Source organism: Protopterus annectens, chromosome 14.part0 (assembly GCF_019279795.1).
Source record: "Protopterus annectens isolate FY-2018-M chromosome 14.part0, PAN1.0, whole genome shotgun sequence".
NCBI classification, from domain to species: Eukaryota; Metazoa; Chordata; order Ceratodontiformes; family Protopteridae; genus Protopterus; species Protopterus annectens.
In genome coordinates this window covers 705,423,121-705,439,447 of record NC_056748.1, presented here as the reverse complement: position 1 = coordinate 705,439,447, position 16,327 = coordinate 705,423,121, and positions in this window count along the sequence as shown.

Sequence of the window (16,327 nt, the reverse complement as noted above, 5' to 3'; positions counted from 1 at the left end):
AACACAAAGAAAACAGTGTAAATTATATGAATGTAACATAATGTAAACAGTTTGGAAATATATTCAGAGAGTGCAGTACTGTTAGGGAATGCTAATATAATATTGTTAGATTATGTAAGAGAGAAGTTAGGACATGTACTATTTAAAGATATATGGGTGAATTTGAAACCATTTTATGTTGACTGTATTATATACACAAACAAATATAAAAGACAGAACTGAGTCATTTGAAGAAATGAATAATATGAATTAGCAAATATGGATATAATAGTTCAAATGACTTTAATTGTAATATTTGAAAAGGCACAAGAAAAATGATACAAGGTGTTAAGATATACAAGGAAATGACAATAGAGTGACAGCCTGAATAGGTGAAAACAAGAAATCTGCATATAAGTAAGGTTAGTGTAAAAAATACATTAATTATTAAATTTATTTAAGAAACTATGCAAAATATAGATGGTAGAAGGAAACTAGCCATTTTTTTCTATCTTTTTTATATGAGGATTTGCAGAAAATGTTGAAAGTTATGAAAGAAAGAAGCAGTATAAAAAGATTAATAAGAGAATTGTTAAAACTGAAAGAGATGGAAAAATAGGAAAAAAAGATATGGAAGGATCACAAAGGACTGCATCCATTTTATAAACACTAGACATTTGTTTACACAAATCACACAAATGTATTTATTTATTCATTCATGTGTTATTTAAAACAATAAGGCATGTATATTAGTTAAAGACAATTCCTCCAGTGAGATACTGGGCCAGATTCCAAAAGGGTTGCTCTGATTCTAAAAGACTTGCTATCAGTGTAAGTGACTTACTTCAGTGTAATGCCAATCTAAAAACAGGCTTACACCTGAGGCCAGATTCCAAATCACTAACAGTGAGAGCAAGTTGTTTGGAATTGCCCCTATTGTATAGTTTAGAGCTCAGATTGTTGGTACTTTCTCTGTTGACAGAAGAAAGATAAGCCAGTTTCTGGATGAAAAATTCACAGATGAGTTAAGAATTAGGAGGAGTAGCCAATCTTCTTCTTCTTTCAGCTGCTCCGGTTAGGGGTCGCCACAGCAGATCAACTGTTTCCATTTCCTTCTGTCCTCTGCATCTTGCTCTGTCACACCAACCACCTGCATATCCTCTCTCACCACATCCATAAACCTTATCTTAGGCCTTCCTCTTTTCCTGTTACCTGGCAGCTTCATCCTTAGCATCTTTTTCCCAATATACTCTGCATCTCTCCTCAGCACATGTCCAAACCAATGTAATCTTGCCTCTCTGGTTTGTCTCCAAACCTTCCAACCTGGGCTGACCCTCTAATATACTTATTCCTAATCCTGTCCATCCTCGTCACACCCAGTGCAAATCTTAACATCTTCAACTCTGCCACGTCAAGTTCTGACTCCTGCCTTTTTGTCAATGCCACCGTCTCCAACCCGTATAACGTAGCTGGTCTCACTACCCTCTTGTAGACCTTCCCTTTCATTCTTACTGGTACTCATCTTATCACAAATTACTCCTGACACTCTTCTCCACCCACTCCATCCTGCCTGTACTCTCTTCTTCACCTCTCTTCCACACTCACCATTTACTCTGAACTGTTGATCCCAAGTACTTAAACTCATTCACCTTTGCCACCTCTACTCCCAGCATCCTCACCATTCCTCTATCCTTCCTCTCATTCACACACATATATTCTGTCTTAGTCCTGCTGACCTTCATTCCTCTTCTCTCTAGAGCATATCTCCATCTCTCCCGGGTCTCCTCCACCTGTTCCATACTCTCACTACAGATCACAATGTCATCTGCAAGCATCATAGTCCACGGGGACTCCTGTCTGATCTCGTCTGTCAACCTGTCCATCACCATTGCAAATAAGAAAGGGCTCGGAGCTGATCCTTGATGTAATCCCACCTCCACCTTAAACGCATCCGTCACTCCCACCGCAGACCACACCGCTGTCACACTACCCTCGTACATATCTTGTACCACTCTTACATACTTCTCTGACACTCCCGACTTCCTCATACAATACCACAACTCCTCTCTAGGCACCCTGTCATATGCTTTCTCTAAATCCAAAAAGACACAATGTAACTCCTTCTGACCTTCTCTGTACTTCTCCATCAACACACTCAGAGCAAACATTGCATCTGTAGTGCTCTTTCCTGGCATGAAACCATACTGCTGATCACTAATCATCACCTCCCTTCTTAACCTAGCTTCCACTACTCTTTCCCATAACTTCATGCTGTGACTGATCAGTTTAATCCCTCTGTAGTTACTACAGCTCTGCACATCACCCTTATTCTTAAAAATCGGTACCAAAAAACTTTTTCTCCATTCCTCAGGCATCCTCTCACTTTCCAAGATTTCATTAAACAATCTAGTTAAAAACTCCACTGCCATTTCACCTAAACACCTCCATGCTTCCACTGGTATGTCATATGGACCAACAGCCTTTCCGTTCTTCATCTTCTTCATAGCTATCCTTACTTCCTCCTTGCTAATCCACTGCACTTCATGATTCACTATCCGCACATCATCCAACCTTCTCTCTCTCTCATTCTCTTCATTCATCAACCCCTCAAAGTACTCTTTCCATCTGCTCAACACACTCTCCTCGCTTGTGAGTATGTTTCCCTCATTATCCTTTATCACCCTTACCTGCTGCACATCTTTACTAGCTCGGTCCCTCTGTCTAGCCAATCGGTACAGGTCCTTTTCTCCCTCCTTAGTGTCCAACCTTTTATACAACTCTTCATACGCCTTATCCTTAGCCTTCGCCACCTCTCTCTTTGCCATGCACCTCATCTCCTTATACTCTTGTCTACTTTCTTCATCTCTTTGACAATCCCACTTCATCTTCGCCAACCTCTTTCTCTGTATACTCTCCTGTACTTCTTCATTCTACCACCAGGTCTCCTTGTCCTCCTTCCTCTTTCCAGATGTCACACCAAGCACCCTTTGAAATTCCAAAAAGGCACAATGTAGGTTGCTTCACCAGAAGCCAGGCATTCGGTTGAAGTCCTAGAGTATTTTTTATTAGGACAAAAGCTCTTAACACCTGTGTTTACTGAATAAATAATTATTTTCCTAAAGCAGATTGTACATCGTTTCCTTTCTACATTGTGCAGTGTTTGACATTTCTTTGGTTATTTGCGTTTTTCAGTGTATATATGCCCTACTTTTGGTTCAAGTTAGTGGAAGTAAACAAAAAGCATTGTTTCCTTCAAAAAATGAAAAGAAGCCATGAATTTGTTACATGGGACTTTAGATAACTTATTTATTTATTTACCCTTTGTTGACTGGTTTAGTTCCACTAAGCTAGTAGCCTCTTTTCAGGAAAGGCCAGATATGGTGTTTATACTGTTAGGGGAAATTTGTCTAGGGCATTGGATAAATTTCCCTACTCATTAGGAGAGTGCTTGTTCTAATTCTAGTGTAGTGGCAGGTGGGAAAACAGCACTCAAGGAGATCCAAGATGGCAGATAGCACAGAGGTGAATGCTGATGTGGAATTATAGACTCTACAGGATTCCGAGGAGCTGTTTCAGCAACATTTTTGGTTTAATTGGATGCAAATGGTCAAAACAATGATGGATGTTTTATTAAAAACTCCAGTTCGGGGGGGGGGGGTATGGGATGATAAGTAAATTGGTAAAAAGAGAGCTGGAGAGTGATGTTTCCTGGAGTGAAATTATGGACAAAATACAATCGGAAGAGTTGGAAACCATTTTAAAAGAAGTTTGCCAGCAAATAAATCATTTGTAGACACTGTTAAGAAATCTTCAAGGAAAATGATAAGAGATGAACAGAGGAAAAGAAATGCCCACAACTAAAGAAAATTCATGGTAAGAATTCAGAACAAAAATGAAAAAAGAAATAGACAGAAATGACATTTGGGATAATTTAATAGTCTCATTGGGAGTGAAAGCTCAGGAGGTAACCACTTTTATTCTTAGTCATAAAGAGACATTTTGTGACATTATTTTGAGACTGGTTCTGTTCAGAAAAGTTTTTTTTCAGAAGTGAAAAGAAAAAGAACTGTAATCCATGGAACTCTTATGTGGTTATCTAAAAAATGGAATTTTTTTATTAAACAATATTATGATTAGCCCTGTAATTAGTGAACCACCTAGATGTGTTTTTAAGAGAGGAAGTAATTTCAAATGTAGTTTATAACATACTAATTCCTTAAAAAAAACTTAGGTATGTTTAAATGTGAAACATGCCCAAATTGTAGATATATATTGACATTGGGATGACATTTACAATAAGTGGTAAAAATATAATATTAAAGGCAGGTTTAACTGTAACTCGAAAGGGTAACATATATAGCAAAGTGACAAACGTCTGAAGGTTTTTATATAGGGAACACTGAACGTAAATTTTGGGAACATTTGTATGAGCACTTCTATAGTATTAATAAAATATATTTCCATAATGCATTAGCAAAACATGTTTCTATCCACCCAGATCATTGGTTTAAATTTAAAATCATAGATAAGGTGATTCAGGATAAGAGATTAAATGCATATAATTACCCTGGATTGACTGACTGTAATTCAATTCAATGTATTTAAAAATTAAAGCTTTATTAAGGTGAATGTATTTGTTGTATATATAAAAAGTTTTAATAGATGTGTACATTAGTATAGGTAGTAATGTAACAGTTGTCTTTTCAATTAATGTTTTTTCAATTAATTTTTTAATTAATGTTATATTGAATATGAAGATTTACTGCATATGACTTTACGGTATATATTATTGGGTGACATGACTGCATCACACCCTTATTTAAATTTGTGTAGTTGTGTTAACTGAATGTCTGAAGAAATTTGATCAGTGTATCTAACCGAAAGCGCTTACAAATAAATGTAGTTTACTGCTGATTCCCCTTTTGTGCTCTACCCATTTTGTTTTTGGTTTATTATTACATAACTGAACTTTGTGAGTTTTATAAAAGGAATGTATGGTCATTAACAGTTCTGAACATAATGTTTCTGAGATACTGCATTCTTTATTTCAGTTTTGCTAAGAATTTAGTGGCAACTAACTGTCCTTTGAGCATCGCTTTACTTTATTCTGCAGCATCATTGTATTTTTTCTCGTGTCCACAATCCCACTGAAAGTTCTCAGCTATCAATTAAATATATAAAAGTGTTAAATAAATGAACGGTGACAACAACATTGTAGGAAACATGAGCCAAATAACACAGGCTATATAGAACCGTGTACCACTAAATGGGTACATAAAAGGTTTTCTTCTCACCTCCATATAGTATCAAATAGAGCAGAGAGTAGTTTAGGCATCTGAGTGCTTTTAAAGAAATAGCAATCACATATCTGCAGGAGTAGGAACCGTTGAAGGAATATGCCACACAAAAGGCATACTTTCAATTCTTCATAATCTTGAAAACCAGTAAATGAATTTGCCCTCCAATGTTCTTGATGTTGAGTACTGCTAAAGGGAAATTCATATTATGTGTGTGTTTAGCTCCATTATAGAGTGTCAACACTTATTTGTTTTTTGGCATACTGCTGAAAGAGAAACACTGTGACTTACCCTTGCTGTCTGTGAATGTTAAAAGGGATGCAAAGTTCCATATCATTATTACGCTATTACATCCCATTGAAAACACAGCTGCTGAACAGAGTCGCCAACATTTATTCATGCTATCTGTTATAGCTTTCCTGTAGCTGAGATATTGTAGCATTTCTACTGTTACAGGTAGAAGAGCAGCGGTTGCATTCAGTATGTTGTTTTATTTTTCACTTAATTCCACAGCTTTCTCTGTTATACAAGGATTGCAAAACAGATTGTCTGTCCTTAGTCTTTCACAAAAACGAAGTCCTCTCCAAGTAAGACCGATGCAAGGCTCAAGGCCAAACCAAACATAAAATAATGTAGCCAGCACCAAATGTCAGTGAATAAAAAGGCACAAAATGTAAAGTTTAGCACATATGATTTATTTAAACAAATAAATCCCAGACCGGTTTCAGCCCTAAGGCTTTCATCAGTGGGAGAAAATATTAAACACATACATAGCTCACCAAACTTTATCAAACTAGCTGTTGTAGAAATAGAAGCCTCAGTCCCGTTTCCAATAACCTTTCAGAACTGAGGGCTGTTATTATTCTTATACCCGCTGTGTGCGATTTCTTGTCTCCATAATGAAGTATCGAGTTTTCTCTCCTTACCCTTTAGCCCTGCTGCACAGATCATTCCCCTTATAGTTATTATTTTTCTCCTGTTACTTCCGAGGTTAAGTTTGTAAGCTGAAATTACAGGGTTTGATTCCCTCGGCCCTCATTTGCTTATTGTGTGACCCTGAGCAAGTCATTTAACCAGACTGCTGCCCCTGAAAAGGGACTGTGTGTCCAGTGCACTTACCTAGTTAACAATGAGTATTATTATTATATTTGATGGTGTGCATCCTGCTGTGTTAATGTCCCGTATATAGTTACCCAAGGAATTCCTCAGGAGTAAAATGCTCAGCCACACTGGAAATATTTTAAACTTTTCTTCCCAAACAGCACAGTAGTTAAGTGCTTTCAGCTGTCTGGACATCATCAGAATTACCAAACACTTCTCACCACATGATTTTATATTTGCATAATCCAGATCACATGTCAAAATCAACCAATAACTTTCAAGCAATTCATTAAAAAATGTTAAAGAAATGCATTATAAAATTTACAGAAATGCAACCTATTGCTAAAATTCTCTGAATACATAAAATAGTTTTAACATACTATAAACTACTAAATGTGTACAGTAATAAACACAATCACTGACCTAAAATTCTATTGGGTCACTAAAAATGTTCAAAAAGGATGTATAAACAAATAATAAAATAAAATAATATTACAATCTAGCTGCAAGCATTTCAAGGCAGAGCTGATGGAAATATTGTCATTAAGCCCACGGGGTACCCCTGCATTCAGCCTGGTTTACCACAATAACTGGCTGAATTCAATTTTTAACTTCTATGAGCCACCCCTGGGTTCAGCAGGTATTTGCTCTAAAACCATGAACATGATTTTTTTTGTGTACCCCACATACTGAGTTTGCTTGTATAGGGTATTATTCCAATTGCCCCTTTTTATATCATACAAATGATTTAAATTAATTACCAGCATGTATGTTCTGTCTTACCTACATAATAACAGTGGCATGGATCACAGTAAGCTAGCTACACAAGCCCCATGCTGTTACAATTACATTTATAGATAAAATTATAATCAAAAGTTTTAAGGTTACATTCAGTACCACTGTAGATATAAGAACAATGAGAACACATCCCACATGCAGTTGTGTCAGAACTCAGGCAGAATGTTCACACATTTTGAGCCCCCTTTCTAATTTCCCCTTAATATTCATGTTTCTGTTGTACACAATGGCAGATTTTCACCAATTTTTGGTATTATATTATCATAACATGAAAAAACTTTCCAATTCTGCTCAACCAACTGTTTAATAAATTGCATCCTGGATGGTACTTCAGTTCCATAGCTTTATTAAATCTACAGTTAGTAGGGGGAAGGGTACCAGCTCTTTCCAAACCAGGACCCAAAATTGGTTTGTGAGTGGTACATCTTTTACAACTTGTCTCCTTATATCATGTAAAATGTGTGTGTGTGTGTGGGGGGGGGGGCAGGTAACCCCTCTCCTGAAACATATTTATCATCTTTTCCATTTCAATAGCTAAGACTTCACCCTCCAACACCAGTCTTGATAACTTAACAAGTTGCCCTCTACTAAGTTTTTCTCTGGTGCATTTGATAACTGCTAGTGTATGTGTTAGGTAGGAGTGTTAATGAGGGAGGTTTGTAATGTGTTTCATTTGATGACTTCTCTGCTGTCTGATTGTTTGTACAAGTTTCTACGTTTGGTCTGTTGTTAGGGGTTAGACTGCATTTCTGGAGGTGCCAGGCATTGTCTCTGAGTTACAGAAGTGATTTCAGTTCTGTGTTTAACCAAAGCTTTGTTTTTGATTTGTATAATCTAGATACTATTGGGAAGCTGGAGATTTTGGAGGACCTTTAGAGTTTTAGTGAGTAGGTCTGTGCCTAGGTTGTCACGATTAAGTTTTAGAATGAAGAGCCTGTCCATTTTGGAAAAGGTATATTTTAGTTTCTTTATATTGGTTTTAGTCTTAGGATGAAAGGAGATAAGCTAGTAGAGATTTTTTTTTTGGGGGGGGGGGAAATAAGCAGAGAAACTAATCAAGTGTTGGTCACTTTTGGAAAGAAGTAGAATGTTGATATTAGAGACTAGAGCGGGATTGTCAATAGATTGTTCTGTCAAGTCAAGGATGGTTGCTTGGATATTAGATTGGGTCATATGATTTATTGTACTAACTGTTGTAGCTGGAAGTTGGTTAGGATGCTAGTGATGTCATATTGTATGGAATGTAGTAAGTTGACTTTGAAGTTCCTTAGAAAGATACAGTTGTTTTTGTTCCTTAGTTGGGAGAGTACATCTGTAGAATCTATTGGAATTTTATTTGTGATGACTGGCTGTGGGATGGGCTACAGTGAGATAGAGTGCTTTGTTGTTGGTGGCTAAAATTTGCAAGAGAGGACAGCTGGGGAGAGCATCTGTGGGAGCATTAGCTTGACCAATGAGTTGTACAGCTTGATGGGTTTTGTATAGGAGATTGCCACCATTTCTTAGGCCTGGCCTAGCATCTAACTAGTAGTTATACTGTGGGAAGAAGTGGGGAAGATTTGAGTTGAAATTCCTTAACCAGGATTAGGTAATGGCAAATCATGTCTGGATTTTGCTTTTTTAGGAGGGTGCTGACTAGGTCTAGGGTTCTTGTGAAGATTTTATGTGTTTATGAGTAAACAAGAAAGAGTCTAGGGGTCTGGGCTGGGGTCAATATTGGTTCTGGGAGAAGTAGTAAGTAATATATTGGGTGTGAATTTGTAAAGTATTTTTGGCATTTTGACTGAGTTATTTTATGAGAGATGAGTGAGTGGAGGAATAGTAAAGATCACTGTACGTTTGTTTTCTGAAAAAGAAGGGTTTGGGAATGGTGGAGGTGATTGGAGGGAGTGAATAGTCAGTCATTATATCAGAGGATGGGATTTGGTGAGTAAAGGAGGGAGTAAAAACCGTTTGCTGTGGAGAGTCGTTTAAAGATATGTTATTTTTGATGGGCAGAAATTTTAGAAAAAATATGAATGTGCTGTTATTGATAAATTTAGAAAGATATATGGTAGAATAGTGTGATGTTTTGAACCTTTAATTTTGGTATTAGTAAGACTGAAATGGAGAGTTATAGGGGGTGTAGTTATGACCACAGCTGTTTTGAGGAGTGCTTAGTAGAGGAGGCAGGGTGACAGAATAGTACAGGGGGGCTGGCAAAGGGAAAAGGAATATCTAGAGATTATGTGGACTAGTGGTTAGATCAGAGGATTAAGCTTATATTAAATTGCAATGAAAGGTATGGTTGTACAGTAATGGTTAGAGCATGGAAGGGTGAGGATTATGGAAAATATACCTAGTAATAATATAAGTACTGAGCAACAGAGAAAAATATAGTCAGAAGGGGTTTCGGATTGAGTATGGAAATTGTGATGTTTCTCTAAGGAGACAGTGCTGTGCATAATGGCAGGAGGAGACCGATATGTAGGAAATTATCCAGGTGGTAGCTGGGGAACTGGAGTTGGGAATAGAGAAAGTGGGTCAGTGAATACATGCAAACAAAAGATAACACAGACACAGTTGCATCATTAAATAAAAAAGGGACGAGAAAAAGTGCCACTTTCAGTAGCAAACACTGTAATTTACTCATAAACACAATGAGAACTCAATACCCTCAGTTAATATCTGGCTACTGTGTGACTCTGTGCAACTCACTTAACCAGACAGCAGGTTGTCCCTAATGGTCCAGTAGGCTCAGCCAGTTAGTGTTATTTCTGGTACTGTTCTACTGTCACATATTTTGTTCCATTCATACATACATACATAAATACGTACATACATATGGCATTAAACTTGTGATAAAAGGATCTGGCTTGCCCATTATCTGGCGTTAATTACTTTCATAACTGTTTCACTTTTGTATTTGAATTTTTTCAAATTGTTCTTAGTTTCATAGGTAAATGGTAAGCTTGCAGTCCAGGAGACCACTGAGAAGCCTTGCTCAAGCCTCCCCTTGCTTCTAAGCACCGTCTAGTTAAACAAGTTGTTCAAGGTCACACAGAGCAAATGAGAGCTGAGGAGAATTTCAACCTGGACCACAGCAGCTGCAGCTCACAGTTTTAACCTTCTGCAACAACTGCCATACTTTTATGATTGTTTTATGATCGGATCAGCTGCAGATGCAGTATTATTTGCTTTTATGCTGACCTATTGCAGCTTGTAGTCAAAGTCAGCCAAATAAAAATTTAAAAAATTTGTGATGAGATTACTCATCTGTTATCGTCTTATTGATTTTATTTCTAAATTGCATTTGGAACTGTATTTTGGAACTTGCAGTATGCTGCATATTAAAACATTAATTTACATGTTATTATTGCTAACTTTATTTATTTGGAGCAACAACGGTTTACTGGCTTATGTTTAAATACTTAAATTATTTATTAATTTTTTTCAGTTGACGCTAATTTATGAACACCATCTCAAAGGATAATGACCAGACCTATAGGATAGACAGGACTGATAAGACTGTTACTCTAGGTACCAGCTATTATGGGAAATATGGTATAGCATAGTTTTATTTGCTTTTATTGTGGTTCTTACCATAAATCAGACAACCAAATATAAAATGTATTTTGTTTTACTATTTATTTTACTTAGAGGTCTACTGGACAGGCAGGTTCACATATAAGTAGTGTCTTTTCTTTCAGAACTCTATCAGTTACATGACATGAAAGAAGCTTATCTTTCAAGCTTCCACACATCAAGAATCCATGGATACTTATCAACTGTCTGTAGTCTGTACATCTGTTTACTTTCTGTAGTCTGTATACCTGTTTACTGTCTGTAGTCTGTACACCTGTTTACTGTCTGTAGTCTGTATACCTGTTTACTGTCCATAGTCTGTACATCTGTTTATTGACTGTAGTGTGTACACCTGTTCAGTGCCTGTAGTATGTACATCTGTTTACTGTCTGTAGTCTGTACATCTATTTACTTTCTGTAGTCTATACACCTGTTTACTGTCTGTGGTCTGTACATTTGTTTACTGTCTGTAGTCTGCACACCTGTTTACGGTCTGTAGTCTGTACATTTATTTACTGTCTGTAGTCTGTACATCTGTTTATTGTCTATAGTGTGTACATCTGTTTATTGTCTGTAGTGTGTATACATGTTTAGTGTCTGTAGTATGTAAATCTGTTTACTGTCTGGAGTCTGTACACCTGTTTATTGTTACAATCTGTACACCTGTTTACTGTCTGTAGTCTGTACACCTATTTATGGTATGGTGAGCATGATGAACTATTATTATACCAAAAAATTAACAGTATCTTGCTACAGGGGAAAAAACAGTGGCCGAATGCACAGCACCACAGTTCAGTGTGGAAAAAGGTGCAGTGGACAGAAAGGAACTGTGTTTTGAATTCTAATTAAAACAATCTCAAAAGTCTCAGAAATTAAGAAAGTCAGATGTGGAGTTACTTGATGAGTTTTATGCAGTTACCAGTTAGAAGAATGTGTAAGCCATACTTAATAGCTGCCTTTGCCACATTCATAGCTTTATATAACCTCATATACCCAGGCATAGTTGTAATTATGTAGTCTAACTCACAAACACTGTCAATGCAATAAATGTACTCCTTCACATTGTTTTGGTATCTCTCACCACAGCCGCCCTGAGCACAAGAAGTTACTCTTCCTCTCACCATAAACAATAGCACAAACATCTCCACAAGACAAAAAAAGCAGATCTCCGGCAGCATTTGCTTCTTTTAATCAGGTCTGAGAAGTTCAAAGAACTTGAATGAAATTTCCCCTCAGCCTGCGTAGCGCTAGTTAACACAGCTAAATGCAGCAGCTCAGCATTATGACCACGTGTATGCCCAGTGGATTCCTGGTCAGTGTCTTTGTTTTTTTTTCTTCAGTATATTTCTTGCTCACTAATTATTCCTTGCAGATTTTCTGTGTAAGACAGTAGTAGGAACTGTTGTCAAAAGATTTTGAAGTAAGCTAAAAAGGGGATTAAAACTGTAGCTACTGCAATGTGAATTTTGTAGCTGGGAAGAAATCAAAGGAAGGGTAACTCAGGTTTTATTAATTTATGGGGACAGCCTTCTCAATAAGATCATCTAATGCTCACCGGCATCAACTAGTGAGAAAAGACTGGAGAAACTTCTAAAGCCAAATTTAGAGAAAGGTTGAGGAAATCGAGAAACAGTGAGTTTAAGATTACAATAAAGACATAGTGAGAAGGGTGAGAAAAATACGAAACAGTCATATAGCAACAGCGACAGAACACTGGTAGCATCTACAGATTAAATGTTGTTCCGCTCTGCTTACCCTGTCTCTCAACCGCTCAGTGCAAGAAATCTGTATAAAGCCAGAAATAATTGGGGGCAAAGGCCAAATATGGACATATTTTAAATATTGTTCCTATAATCTTAGACATTTGCTAGAATAACAGATTTTGCATTGCTATATATTTTCTGAAGGATGAAGTCTGAAACTCAAATATCTGTTGTTATTTAGTAGTGACTTCAGTCCTTAATGGTTTATCAGAAAATCACAAATCGTATGAGGAACAGACCAAAAAGAATAACAGGCAAAAATCTGGACATTATGTGAAAATTTGGACAGTTGAGAGGTATGCTGCTTACCTTAAATAAAACTACTACTTTTCAAATCATCTAGTAGTTCAGATGGAATTAATCTCTTTATAGCCAAAGAATGCAACACAAATCTTTCCTCACTGTCCAAGCCAAGAAATTTATTAAATAAACATCCAAGAAAGAAAAGGCAAGACAACAATTTTAATAAAACAAATTGCAATAAAAAGGCAAGAAACAATGCAAATATACAAACTATAAACCAAGACGTCCAAAACAGTCACACAGCAGGAGTCCCAGAACACTGACAATTTACATATTAAATATTTTCTTGTTCTGATTAACTTAAATAAAAATGCTACTTTTCAACTCCTCCAACAATTCAGAAGGTATTTAATCACCTTATAGTTGAAGTATGCAATATAAAGCCTTGTTAACAGACCCTAATCAAGAACTTTTTTTTAAAATGCAAGGGCAAAAACAATTAGTAAAACAACATATTTAAAAAACACTACCAAGCTATCAAACAAAGAAGAAAACCTGCCAGAGAACTGAGAATAAAATGAATGAATGAAGGTAGGAAGGGCCTGGTAAATAATACTAATCTATTTACGCGCTCTAAAACATGAATAACTATTTTTTTCTTTTAATTGAAATAGAATATTATGCAAATAGCTGTAATACCAATGATCTTCTGCCGATAGTACAGAAGTCAAATGAATTAATAATTTTTCTGATTTAAAGTAATTCATTAACTGATTTATTTTTTCTTTCTTTTTTATTGAGAAAACATGGTTAGTTTATCTTTAAAATGTTGGCCTGTATATGGGGCATATATGGCACATATTTGTGGTATCCAGGTCCACACCATTACAACAGAACTAATAACGTTCCTAATAATTAACATATGCAATAGATCCTGATGCTATTTCATGAATACAAACTATAAATATTAATGGAAAGACATAGGTTCCAAGTCTTGTGGATTGCACTCTTCTGGTTAATTCTATCCAACTCCCTTTCAGCCATGGGATTCTGACAGAGGGTAGCATCCATGAGTTGAAAGAGGAATTGTAAAGTAAGGATATGGGAGCAAATGTTTATCCTTCTCCTATAATTAGATCAGAAGGCTATACGTTTTTGTTGTAGTTTTTTTACGCTAGTTCATTCTAGTGTTCCAGGGACATAGGATTATACGCTTTTGCTATGCTGCCTGTACTATACTTTACGCATTTTAGCTTTCCAGCATAACAAGATAGGCTAATAAATAAATAATTCAAAAAGAATTACACAGTATTGTCATTTCTCCAACTATCTTGCAAGCAGTCAGAATGTATTTGATTTGGTATCTAAAATGTTTAACAGTCATGTTTCTCCTACAACAATTGGAATGTTTACACCAGTGGTTTACACAGCACTGACAGATTAACTATTTCACCACTGAAGAAAGATATGTACATCCAGAATGTGCACATGCTGTTTAAGCAACCTGTCAAGAGTGACATATATGCAACCTCTGCATGCAATGTACATATAGCCTGTAAAAGAAAATTCAGAGGCTTCAACACATGACCTACATGGACAGACTGAAGGCCCTGTTACTGTACTCTGTAACTTATAGGCTATTGAGAGGTAACCTGTGCTTGGCCTACAGAGCAGTCTCAGACCCTGCCCTAATGGAAATGCTGCACGTCTGCAAGTCAAATGGGACAAGATTCACTCGCTTTTGGGATCTTAACCTAGTCTGCGACATTAACAGGACATGATGGAGAGACAGCTATGACTCCCAGAGATTGCCACTCTTCTGGAACAATCTCCCATTCACATAAAACAGAGATCCTCAATGACCCTATTTAAACGTAACTTAGACAACTAGATGGAGACTGTAAATTTATCTTGGGGGTGTCACCTATATCCCTCTTCGATAAGAGCCGTTGGAATTGATTATAGACTCACAGTGCAAATATAGACCACACAACTTGGTCAATAAAGGAACAAGGGTATAACTTGACTAGGCTTATAAAGGCCTTAGGCCAATAGCCTACTAAACTCCTATGAAGTGTTGAACCTATGTCAGCATTGTCTATGCAGAATGCCATATACACAGCCTATGTAGATGAAATGTGTGGAGTAGTCGATGTGGATGGTGTGGAGTCTGTCCATAAAATTAGATTTCATCAAACTGCATTCCAATAAAAGAAAGGCATTGACAGAATGAACAATAAAAAAGTGCTTTAGGAGGAAGAAAAGTCCCCCTCCACAGACACACACACACACACACACACACACACACACACACACACACACACACACACACACACACATATACAAACACATGCAGCTCCACATCCCTAAATATAACAATTCTGAGATCATACTGCAAAGAAAATTTCTTACTCCCATCGTTTGAAGATCTTACTTGTAAACACCACAGCTTTTCTCAAATCAAGGAACTGGCAGAACATATCAGCTGATATATTTTTTCAGTGAAAGCTCATATAAAATGCAACAGGTGATATGTGTGCTGTGTATGCCGATGGCATGTAAGCAGCCTATACAGATGGCAAATAATGCAGACTATACAGGTGACATGTATGCAGACTATATACATGATGTGTATGTAGTCCCTGTAGAATTACATGTATTTAGCCTGTGCAGATGATGTGTATGGCACCCATGAGCAATTTTATGCATGCATCTTATACCAATGGCATTTCTGTGCCTCACTCGTGATTTATATGCTGCTCATACATATTGTTAACAAAGTACATCAAAATGAATGCAACTGACTGTTTCTGACTATTTAGGAACAAAAAGAAAAAAGCTGAAATAAAAAAACAAAGGACTGATGTGGAACATGATATTGGCCGATTCAAATGGTGAGTATAAATTTGCCACTATAGGAGATATGGGGCTTAGTTTCCCATGTTTAAGTTAAAAAGCTTGCGTTAACTAAAACTTTCTTAGCTGCCATATTTCTGTAAAGCTTATACTTTAAATGGGATCAAATTTACAAAACACAACAGAAAAAATATTATAAAAAAATCTACTGACTCTCATCCACTGCAGTGTGTGTATGTAAACGTCTGAGAATATCCATATGAATTACTTTAGACAGTTGCTATAGATCCAAATAAAGCTTAGTTGTGCTATCAGCAAATGAAAAATAGGACAAGACAGACTTCTGCTTAGATGCATAGTGCTGCCCAGTTCTTAAAATAATTGACACTGAGAAAAATTTACATAATGTAAATTATCTATTATAGGAATTTTATTCAATCCTCTGAAAAGTTAAATGTGTTCATTTATACACTTCATTTCCCAAGCCAAAATATTTCACCTTTAGCAGAGTATAGCATGCAACAGTATTTGTACAAATAATGCGTTCAGGAATTCTGCCATGTAGTAAGGCTATGGGACTCTAAAGTGAAGAAGACTTTTATTTTGTAGAATTGTGAATGTAAGACTGAGAAATGTAGACTCCTTATATTCTCCACCTGTACTGTACAAATATTTAAAAAAATGCCAGCTTCTGATGTGTGCCTAAGATTTTACTTCTGCATGACA